We start from the raw sequence: 11,872 nt of genomic DNA, 5'->3' as shown, positions 1-11,872 counted from the left end.
TGTCTTGCATGTAATGTGAAGTGCTGTTCTAAGCCTAATTTCTGCCAGACTACTTTTGCAGTTTTTACAGCAGTTTCTCCCTGTCCCCTTCTGCCCTCCTCCCCCTTCCAAATATTGAGTCCTCAGTCCCATAGCTGGGATCCTTGGGTTTATTGAACATTACATTACGGCATTTGTTAACTTCTGTGTTGTGTACCTAATCTGTTCTACTAGTTGACTTTTCTGTTTTTAAAGTATCAAATAGTTTTGATGATTTCTGCTTTGTAGTATAGTCTGATATCTAGTGTTTGATATGCAGCGCTTAACACAGTGCCTGGCACAAAGTACTGTTTATTGTTTAATTGATTTGTTGTTGTTATTAAGCTCCCTTATTAGAAAGGGGAAGGACATTGTGCAAGAAGACCAATTAGGAGGTTGTAGTTGTGGTCCAGTCGAGAAGTGAAGAGGCCTGAATTAGGGTGGTTGAAATGTGAATAGAGACAAGATGGCTGCAAGAAATATAAAATTACTTTGCATTTATTTTGTTTAAATTTTGTATTGATATTTGTATGAATGCTGTTTTCCCCAGTACAATGCAAGTTTCATGACAGTTTTGTTGTTAAGATCCTTCCATTTCTCACGAGCTGACTCACAGCTATAGGCTTCTACTTAACTTATCTCTAACTTCTTTGAAGTCTAAAGTACAGATCATGCTGTGCTAGTGTTCACTTTCTTATCTATCATTTATTCTTAAGACATCAAGGTTACTATCTTCCTCTGACTCAATGCCATTGATCCTTCCACTGCTTCTCTTATCAGGTCTAAATAGCAGAACTTCTTATCATTTCTTCTACCTTCTGAAGTACATATGAAATTTCCAGCAAAGTATTTCAAGAATTTATCAGCTACTCTGCTTTTAGCAGAAGGAAACCTCCAGCAGATATCAAAATAGTTGAAGTTCCCTTTCACAGCTATGGCCTATGTCCTGTCTGTTTGTGATCTGGCCCTTTTAGCCAAATAGAACAAATCTAATTTCTCTGCCATGTGACCATGATGCAGATATTTGAAGATTCTCTTCCTCCAAAATTATTCTCTTCTCCAGGTCAAGTATACCCAGTTCCCTCAACCCGTCCTCTTCTGACTCCTTTTCAAGTCTCCTCAGCATCCTGATTCCTTTCCCCTGGGTTTGCTTTAATTTGTCAGTGTATCTTCTAAAATGTAGCTCCCTGAACAGAATAAGTATTTCAGATTTAGTCTAATCAGAGCAAAAAATATCAGTGCTCTTACCTCCTTCACGAAGGCCTATTTGCATAAGCCTAAAGTCACATCACCCCACCCCATCACACCCCTCTTACCTTACTGAAGCATAAAGGAGTTTTGATCTGTACTGGGTGAGAGAAAATCCAAATGATGAAATTATAGGTCCTTGAAGTACTGAATTAAGGTCAGATGTGATACTTTGGCTGTCATACGTTCAGCTGACTCACAGTGAGCTTGCAGTCCAATAAAACTCATAGGTTTTTTTCCCACGTGGACTTTGCTTTGATGTCTTCCCCACATACACATACCATCTTTTAATTTTATAACTTATTTTTAAACTCAATATCCAAACTTAAATCTTTAATCATCTAGTTAAACTCTAGAAATATATCTTCTTTTGCAGATTGTGCTCCTTCCTACCCTGAGCCATTGTATGTCTCAGCAGGTGATGAATTGGAACCCCATTATCCAGACTCTACTCAAGGCACTGTGGTTTATCTTGGTAATGATGGTAGGTATGTACTTAGAAGTATATTGTGCAGTAACTTGGATAGCTGAGTTAGTCTCATCTTTTGTTTTGCTATTCATACCTGCAATTACAAAAATTAATTACTAGGCTTGCCCCCAGTATGGGACTTAGTTATATAGTAGAAATATGCCTTACGTTATGCAAAAATCATTCATAGAGTCATAAACTTGTAGCATTAGTCCTGGCCTTGGAGATTTTCAAGTCCAATGCCTTCTTTTTACAAATGAGGAAAATGAGGCCTAGAAAGATTAGTTATATAACTTTATAGCACTTGAAGAAATAGGACTATTATAATACTTAGAAATTATCTAAAACAAATTTTGTTTTCCTATAAGCCTACATAAACTTACAGAAATCAGCTCAATTAAGTTTGATTTGCTACCACTGTAGCCCATACTGCTAGTGTCTGTTTTCCTTCTACCTATTTTTTCAGCTGTTTTTCATTGGTTCTCACAATCATCAGATGTTTTTCTTGGGCTGCCACCCTTTGAATAGAATTAATACAGTAACTTATAAATAATTTCTGTGGTGTTTCTAGAATCATAAAATTAGAGTTGGAGTAAACCTTAGAGGTCATCCAGCCTGACCCCTGTGCAAAGCATGAATCCTGTCTACAACATTCCCAATAAGTAGTCTTTCAACCTTTTGTCAGAGTTTGCCAGTGAAGGGAGCTCACGACTATCTAAGGTAATCTGTTCCATTTTTAAAACTCTACTAATTATTAGAAAACTTTTCTTTGTATTAAGCTGAAGTCTCTCTCCCTGTTATTTATAGCCATTGGTCATACTTCTGACATTTGAGGCCAAGTAGGGTATGTCTAATCACATTTTCATATATTTGAAGATATTTATCTGCATTATATATGGAAATATTATTATAAGGACATTTATCAATCATGTTTTCATTTTTGAACTCAGATTTTCTGACTAAAAGTCATGAAATCTTGACAGCCTATATCACAGGCTCTCATGTTCTTTAAACATGGAAATATGGAGATTGTGAACTGTTTAACTATTAGAGCTTTGACAGTTTATAATACTCTTATAATAGATACCTTCCAAGAAGGTTTACTAATGATCTTTTTTTAGCTATAGTACAAATTAATTTTATTCAAAGTGCAGAAAACTCAAAGGAGAGTAACTGTTGAATAGAGAAGTGGGTGAAGAATAACTGATAGTTAAGATGGGAATAATGGAGGCACTGGCTAGCAATAGAATCTAATTGAGACTAATTCATTGGAACAAAGCAAGGGAAGAGAAGCTCTCAAATGGTGGTAGGAAGATCTTTTGTAGGATGAAATTCCTATAGTGCAAAAAGAATCACAGATATAAACTATCCCATTCTTAAATACCTACCTCTTATATTAGGATATCATAAACAGAACTTAACTGTGTTTAGATTCTATAATATGGGTCATTACATTGAGGATCTGGAACCTCAAATGCAAATGCTAAAAGATCACTCAGTAAATTAATGGCAGGGCCAGCATTAAGTCTGTCCATCTGTCTTTCTGTCTGTGTATATGTATGTCTCTCTCTCTTTCACTTTCTCATCTATAATTAAAACCATGTCATAAACTTTGGAAAGGTCTCAAATCAAACTTTAAAATTTACAATTTAAGAATAATATCTTTAAGTGGGCCCAAAACTTTTATCAGTTAGCTTCTAGTTAAGAAACTATATTTATATGTGCCTTACAAATAGAAAATAAAATGTATACAAGTGGCAAATGTACAGAATTATACAAATAAACTCTTACACAGTGGAATGGGACATCATAGCCTGTGTATTAACTATGACCAATAGATTTCTATATGGTGAAAAATAATAAAGCCAGTTAATCATTCTTCATTTCACTTCTTAAAAAATAAGATTTTTCCTTTGAATTCAATAAGACTGACAGTAATGATCATTTCCACTAAGTACCTATTCTTTATTATTCAGTCTAGGGTCAAGGTCTCTCCTCTTACATCCTTATAGTTTAATCCCTCCTGACAACAAAAGGACTTTAGGGGTGCTTGGGAAAATTGATTGTCAAAGATTGAATTCTTACCCAAATGAGTTCTAGACCTTTTCCCCCCTCCCTAGTGGCTAGTATATTGTAATATCTGAGAAAATCTTTCCCAAACTGTGTTCTCTAGACCAGAACAAAGCAGTCCAAGGTGTTTAATGGGCAAAAAAGCATAATAGTATACAAGTATGCACATAAGCACACATATGTCTGCCTTAATTTCTAACCACCAAGTGCTACTCTGGCTACATGCAGCCATATCTGAGAGATGTACAGGCTTCGGTATGCTGGAATCTGCTGCCTCCTTGTGGCTCCAATACCTGTTTAAGTTAGAACTGCTGTCAGGTCCCTATGTCTGAATCTATCCAGACTTAGGGACAGAGCTGGCTAGAGGCTAAAGGACTGTGGCTTCTAGTTCCATGAACTTTAGAAGGAAAAGGGATTCTTCTACTTCAGGCTTTTCCAGCATTCCTCCTTTAATATCTAAAATTGGAAGGGGAAGGCAGAGACACAGTCAGGAACTCCAGGTTCCCCAGAGTTCTTATTGTTTGCCTATTTCTGGTGAGTCTGTGCTCTATCAAAACTCCTTTTTTGCTCCTGCCCTCAAGGAGCTCCCATTCTAATAAGGGGAATATTGTGCAAATAACTAAACACAGAAGATATATACAGTGTAAATGGAAAGTAATCTCAGAGGAAAAACACTAGCAATAGATTGGGGTGAGGACCAAGAAAGATCTCCTGCAGAAGGTGGGATTTGAACTGAGTCTTTAGGGAAACTAGAGAAACTTGGCATAGGGGTGAGGAGGAAGAATATTCTAAGCATAAGGAATAACCATTGAACAGCAAGTAGACCATGTCGCTGGGAATGGAGTGTAAAACTGGAAAGGTAAATTGGGACCAGATTATAAAAGGTTTTAAAAGCTAAAGAGAGAATTTTATATTTGATCCTGGGTATAAGAGGGAGTCATTGTTGCTTATTGGGAAGGATGGTAACATGGTCAGACTTGTATTTTATAAAGATCACTTTGGCAGCTGAGTGGAGATTGAAAGGGGACTTGAGGCAGAAAGTCCAACCAGAAGACTTTTGCAGTAATATAAGCAATATGTGATAAGGGCCTTAAATAGGGTAATAGCTGTGTGAATAGAGAAAAGAGCATGTGTATGAGAGATATTGTAAAGGTAGAAATGACAAGATTTGACAGCAGATTGGATATGTGAGATGAGTGAGCTGAGGTATAAAAGTCATATAGTCTTTATTTACCCTAGAAAAAAATTTGTCTTTAGCATAGGGCTTTCTTTTTAAAGTTTCCCAATCCCAGTTAATTTAAGCAAAAGATATTTAACTAATTTTTAATCTTATTTAATATTTCATTTTTTCCAATTACATGTAAAAACAATTTTAACATTCTTTTTTTTCAAATTTTGAATTTTAAATTCTCTCTCTCCCTCCACCATTAAGAAGGCAAACAATTTGACATAGGTTATACATGTGTAGTCATGCAAAACAATTTTCCATGTAAGTCATTCTGTGAAAGAAAATACAGACAAAAAACCCCAAGAAAAATGAAGAAAGTAAAGTATCTTTGATCTGCATTCAAGCTCTACCAGTTCTTTCTGTGGAGATGGACAGCACCTTTCATCATAAGTCCTATCTTGGGTCATTGTAATGTATGCTGAGAATAGCTAAGTTGTTCGTGGCATATTATCATATAATATGACTGTTACATATAATATTATTGTAAATGAGATAATTTACAATGTTCTCCTGTTCTGCTCATTTCACTTTGCATTAGTTCTTGTAAGTCTTTCCATGTTTTTCGGAGAGCATCCTGCTCATCATTTCTTAAAGCACAAAAGCATTACATCAAAATCGTATACAACAATTTGTGTCCCCAATTGATGAACATCTCCTTAATTTCCAGTTCTTTGCCACCACTAAAAGAGCTGCTATAAATATTTTTTACACAAAGATCATTTTCCTTTTTGTTTTTTTATCTTTGGGATACAGACCTAGAAGTGGTATTGCTTGGTAAAAGGGTATGCGTGGCTTTATAGCCCTTTGGCATAGTTCCAAATTGCTCTCCTATTTAACTAGATTTTCAGTGAGTCATTTAATTAGAATTAAATGTTCTTTGGCCATAATAGGAAGTAAGCTTTTTGAGAGCAGGGAGTATTTTTAGTTTTGTCTTTGGATTCCTACCTAGCACAAGGCTTTGCACTTAGTGGGTACTTAGTAGGTGCTTGTTGAATCGAATTACATTGCTTCTTTTAAAAATTACTTTGGAAGTTCAGAAAAGAGGTTCAGAAATTCAAGGGGCTTAGGCAATTCTAGTTACATGCATTGCTCAAAGGAGCACCAGAAGAAATAGCAGGCAATCAGGGCAACTTTGAAAGTTACTCAGATATGTCAAATTCCTGGCCTTCTGTCCTCAAGTGGCAAAACTACCTGGTAAAGAAGCTGATTAAGGGGCAGCTAAGTGGCTCAGTGGTTAGAGCACCGGTTCTGAAGTCAGGAGGACCTGAGTTCAAATCTGGCCTCAGACCACACACTTGACACTTACTAGCTATGTGACCCTGGGCAAGTCACTTAACCCCAATTGCCTAAAAAATTAAATAAAATTAAATAAAATTTTAAAAAAGAAGAAGCTAATTAAACTGTAATTGGAAAAACAAAGTAACAAAAATAATACAATATAGATAATGATAATTTGTGGTTTTCTAAGTCAATATATCCTCTAGGATATGTTTCTATGTGAGTTTGACAACACTGGACTATATTATATACTTAAAAGCAAGTTCTCTATAATAGAGGTTCGCAGTTTTTTATAACATTTTCTTTTAACTATTCTACTTTTTGTTTTGCTCTTTATGTAAAAATGCTAATTTAATTTAGTATTGGGTATTAAAAAAATAAAATTTAGAGTACACTGCTCACTACTAAAATTACTAATGAAATCACCTCAGCAATGTCCGATTTGATTTTGAATATGTTTAATAGCTAACTTGGGTAGGTAGATAGCATGGTGGATAAGAGTATCAGGCCTGGAGTCAGACTCATCTTCCTGAATTCAAATCTGGCCTCAGACTCTTTCTAGCTATATGACCCTGGGCAAATCACTTAACTGTTTGCCTCAGTTGCTCATCTGTAAAATGAACTGGAGAAGGAAATGGCAAACCACTCCAATATTTTTGCCAAGACACCTCCAAATGGGGTTTGTGTCCAAAGAGTCAGACATATCTAAAATGATTGAACAACAAAAATAGCTAACTTGGAATTTCTATTCATTATTTAAAGAAAGCCTGATAAATATTAGAGAAGAAAGTTGTTGGTTTTTTGTTTTTTTTCAAGTTCTCCAGACTTGAAAGATCTGAGATCTAAGAAAATTGTATCTAATGGTGATGATGATAAATATTGAAGGATAAAACTTTTAGTAGTACTAATTCTTTAGGTATATGAAGATATAGTATTCAAAAATGTTGATAAGCCATTTTCTTTTTTATGATAATAGAACGAGAAAAAAAGCTTAAATTGCAGTAAGAGGGATTTAAATTGGACTGAGTAAAAACTTTTTGATGATGAAGCTAATAATTCATTAAGATAGGTTCTTGAGGAAGGTGAGTTTTTCTTGACAGTGTTAAAAGAAAATCTTCATTTGGGCCTTTGCCCTCTATAATGAAACAAACTCAGGCAGAGAATTAAAAAGAGTTCTTGTAGCACTCAAGACAAAAATGCATTGAATGCAGCCAGGCAAGGAAATTCAAACCTCACACTGTTTTTATAGAGGAATTTCATAATAAGGGAAAGACAAGCCGGATGGTACATGTTTCCAAAAGGGCTGAAGGGCCATTGCATCTGAGCTCCTCCCCCATTGCTGCATCATAGGGAAATGAGATTAGAGAGAAGGGTGAGATGCAAGTGCATGTGGCTATGTGCTGACTAGCAGGTAATACAAAAAACAAGGAGATGGGATCAAAGTACATGCCATCTCTCCCAACAGACTGGTTAACACAAACCCTGGAAAACAAGCAAGACTTGGAAACAATGGGGTTACCTGAACTGACTCAACACAAATTTCAATAATTCCCTCCTGTGGTGCTAACCATACTCATGGTGCAGCACCACAGTTAGACCTTTATCTGTCCTCCATCCTCAGCTGCAGCATACCAATCTCTGTTGCCTGTAAATGTGGCATTTGGCATGGGGAACAGTTCTTAACACTGAGGGAGGAACTGTAAACATAAACAACATACAGTCCCTATGAGGACACACAAGGGAAAACCCACAGATACTTTAGCTGATGAAAAGTTCTGTACCCCAAAACATCTCTAGTCATAGACTTTGGCAGTTCAATATAGTCACTCTGCAGGTATTCACGTGTGCAAATGGTAAGGTGCCCTCTTTCGCCCTGCTTTTATCACAGTTTCCCTCTAAGAGGAGGGAAAGGCTGCTAGAAACTGCACAAAAGGGCCTCTGCATAACCACCACAGGCAAACCATCACCAGCAAACGTACAGTACAAGGTCCTTAGTTCCTGCAGTGTTATCAATCCAAGGAAGAATGTTAAGCAGCTTACAGACAAGGTAACAGATCCATAATATGCACATAACTAACATAACAATCAAAGTTACAACAGGAGAATAAAGGAATCCAATATGGCAGTAGATTTAGGGATGCTGAGTCCGTTAGCAGTGTCCATGATCTTCAGGGGTCTGGCAAACACTTTCTGTGCATCTCTCAAACAGTTACATATGGATTAGGACAAGCCTGAGGAGGCATTTACTCAACCATCTTCAGATCTTAGGTCACTTGTGGAGATCCTCTAGACAATACTGCTAAAACCAGCTAGCGATAAAACTTAGTATCATTTAGTAGATCATAACTAAATCTAATCAGATTGAGCTTCCAGTAATTAGTTCATGTGGTGAATACTCTTTTGGACTTTGTGGAATAATTCTAATAACAATAGGGCATTAAGAACACCACCAAATTAGGAACTCATAATTCACCTGAAACTTCAGAGAATTTCAGTTTTTTACATAGCACTTGCACCTTCTACCTTCACCCAAACCTTGTGTCTGATATGGACAATTCTATCAACAGAATGAAAGCAAAATTTAAAATTTTTAAAAATCTGCCCCTTAATGTTATCAGACAAACTTCAAAATAGGGAAATGATGGCTTAAAATATCTTTACAATGCAGTTCTATATATAAAATCCTTAATTTAATTTTTACAACTTATTTCTAAAACATAGTCAAAATCAGTATGTCACATTTTGAAACATTTTAAAGGGTCTTCATTTACACACACATGCACACACACACACACCCCAATCCTTACATTTCTGACAGCTTAATCGTGTTTCTTTCTCAAAGTTTACTAGCCCAGTAAATTTTTTATTATTTTTTTAAAACACATTTATGTCTTCACTTTATTCCTTTCTTTGAGGATATACATCTTATCTTCATATCATCTTGAAAGAGTAAAATATAACTATTAGCAAGGGGGTGGCAAATCTCAGAACTCATTTACTTAGATGCTCAGGATATGGGATTGACCACAAATTCAGATTAAATAATAAGAACTTTCATACTTACATCCTATTATAGTAAGTTAGATGTTTTAGTATTAATATGCTAATTAATAGATTTTTGTATTGCAATGACAAAACTTCCACTGTTCACCTGCCATGATAATAGAAAGCTGCTATGAAAGGGAAAAGTAGGAACATGGTTATGATATCAACACTAATCTGACAAAAGCCATAATGGAGAAAATTCCCTTATCTCTATTTGATTCTGGGTATGAGTCATATTCAACAGCCAGTCATTCAGCACATTTCCACATTTATTCACAGAGTATCAAAAGCAAAGTTTAGAATTAACCAGGTGGGAAAATTTCCTGTTCAGAAAGAAATAGCACAATGGGAAACTGAGTCAAGAGGGTTGTTCCTTTGTCTACACAGGGTCCCTCAACTTTTCCCAGGTACAGTACATGACACCTCTCCCAACAGACTGGTTGACACATACCTGAAAGATAAGCAAGAATGGAAAAATGGATTCGCTTGAACTGACTTAATACAAATTTGAGTAATAGGATTACTAGAATGTTAAATTAGGGGGATGCTTTAAGGGTGGTAGATTTGGACTTAGGGCCACAAGAACATAAATTCACACGTGGAGGAGACCTTAAAGATTATTAAGTATAAACCATAATTTTATAGATGAGGAAACTGAGGCTTGATAGAGGATAAAGGACTTGTCCAAGCTCATATATTTGATGGTAAAGCCAAGACTCCGACCCAAGTACTTTGACTCCAGAGCCATCACTCTTAGCATTACATCACTATGGTATGCAACTAAACAGTTTCATCTTATGCAAAAAATGAATAAATGTGATCAGTTTCAGTAACTGAGATTTAGAACTCACTGCACTTTGGGTATAAGCATACCTAAAGAATTTTGATTAGTAGATTGCTATCAACCTGCAGAGCAGTGGTTCTCAGACTTTTTGGTCCCAGGTCAGTCTTACTCTATTAAAAATTACTGAGAACCTCCAAGAGCTTTGTTTATGTAGTTTATATCTATCAATATTTAAACCATGTTAGAAATTTAAACATAAATTTTGAAAAAAAATTAATTCATTTAAAAATAGCAACCTATTACACGTAAATATAAATAACATTTTAATGAAAATGTCTCTATTTTCTAATTAGTGAAAAGATTGGTGTTATAACTATAAGCTTTATATCGTTTGATGTTATAGTTCGAGATTGTAATTATAATGATGAGACTCCAATACGGAGTCACTTAGACTAAGTGATCCTAATGCCCATAAAAGTATAAAGGCTAAGTCACCCAAGTTGGTACTTTTTCACTGTTCTTATCTATGTTAACTCTGTGTCAAACGGATAAACCTTTCAGCTTTTGAGTGGATGAACCTCTTCAGGGGTCCTGAGTCATTCTGCTGCTGCCTTAGATAGTTAGCTGTTTGTGGTCTAGATAAAGAAATTCCCCTCACTTGAGCTTCACCTAAGCTTGATATTTATAAGTGAGCCTGAGGACTTCTCTACCACATCTGGATCTGATTAATCAGGAAAGCCCTTGCCTACATTTGGCACCAATTACATGTTCTCAAGCAACCCTATTCTTAGGGTACATGGTTTTGCCACCCAAACCCCAACTTTGAGCTTGTTTTCTCCCTCCCCCTCATTCTGGGTGAGTTTCTTGCAGCCAGGGGACAAATGTCTCTGTTTATATTACTATATACTATGTGTTTAATATGCTTTTATTTGCTTGCTGTGTTGCATGATAATAAAGCTTTTGTTTATATCAGCTTCCTGATTACCAATTTCCTGGAAATTCTGGAACCTGAGTCTTTGCTTTAACCTGAATAGTGAGGCCAAATAAAGCAAGTGGCACTGTTTTACATATTTTTGCAAATCTCTTTACTATCTGTCTTAATAGAAGAGAGCTATATTCTCATACCTGCTTCTGCATTCAATCCATGTAAAATGTTGTTTTGATTTAAATATATGAAGATAATCCAGCCTCACACAGATATGTAGTTGGAAAAAGGAAGAGCATTTTAGGCAAATAGCATCTTCATATTATTTTGAAAATAGTTTTTGACCTCATGGATGCCTGGAAACACTCTTGGGTACTCCCCCAAACACTACTTGGAGCACATTTTAAGAACTGCTACTATAGAGAAACCTCTACTAGCATATCCATGGGATTCTGTTCTTGTCCTGTTCTGTTAATTTTTGTAAAGACATTGGTGACATACTTATCAATTTAAGTATACATGAAGCTGGGAAGGATAGATAATATGTTAGAATGTGGAATCAAGATCTCAAATTTCTTACACTTAGGCTCTAAAACTAAACTGCATAGGTACGGATTTGGCTAGGCCACATCCTCATGAATAAAAACTTAGAAGGCTCTGAGTGCAAGTTTAGAATAAGTCAACAGTATGATACAGCTGACAAAATTACTAATTTGATCTTGAGTTTCATTAGAAAAAGTATAATTTCCACAATTATGGAGATGCTATTTTATTCTGAAGTAGGACAACCACATCTGGAGTATTTTT

This window comes from Phascolarctos cinereus, unplaced genomic scaffold (genome assembly GCF_003287225.1).
Source record: "Phascolarctos cinereus isolate Bilbo 61053 unplaced genomic scaffold, phaCin_HiC Scaffold_1;HRSCAF=81, whole genome shotgun sequence".
NCBI classification, from domain to species: domain Eukaryota; kingdom Metazoa; phylum Chordata; class Mammalia; order Diprotodontia; family Phascolarctidae; genus Phascolarctos; species Phascolarctos cinereus.
Note: the sequence above shows the minus strand (reverse complement) of the source record.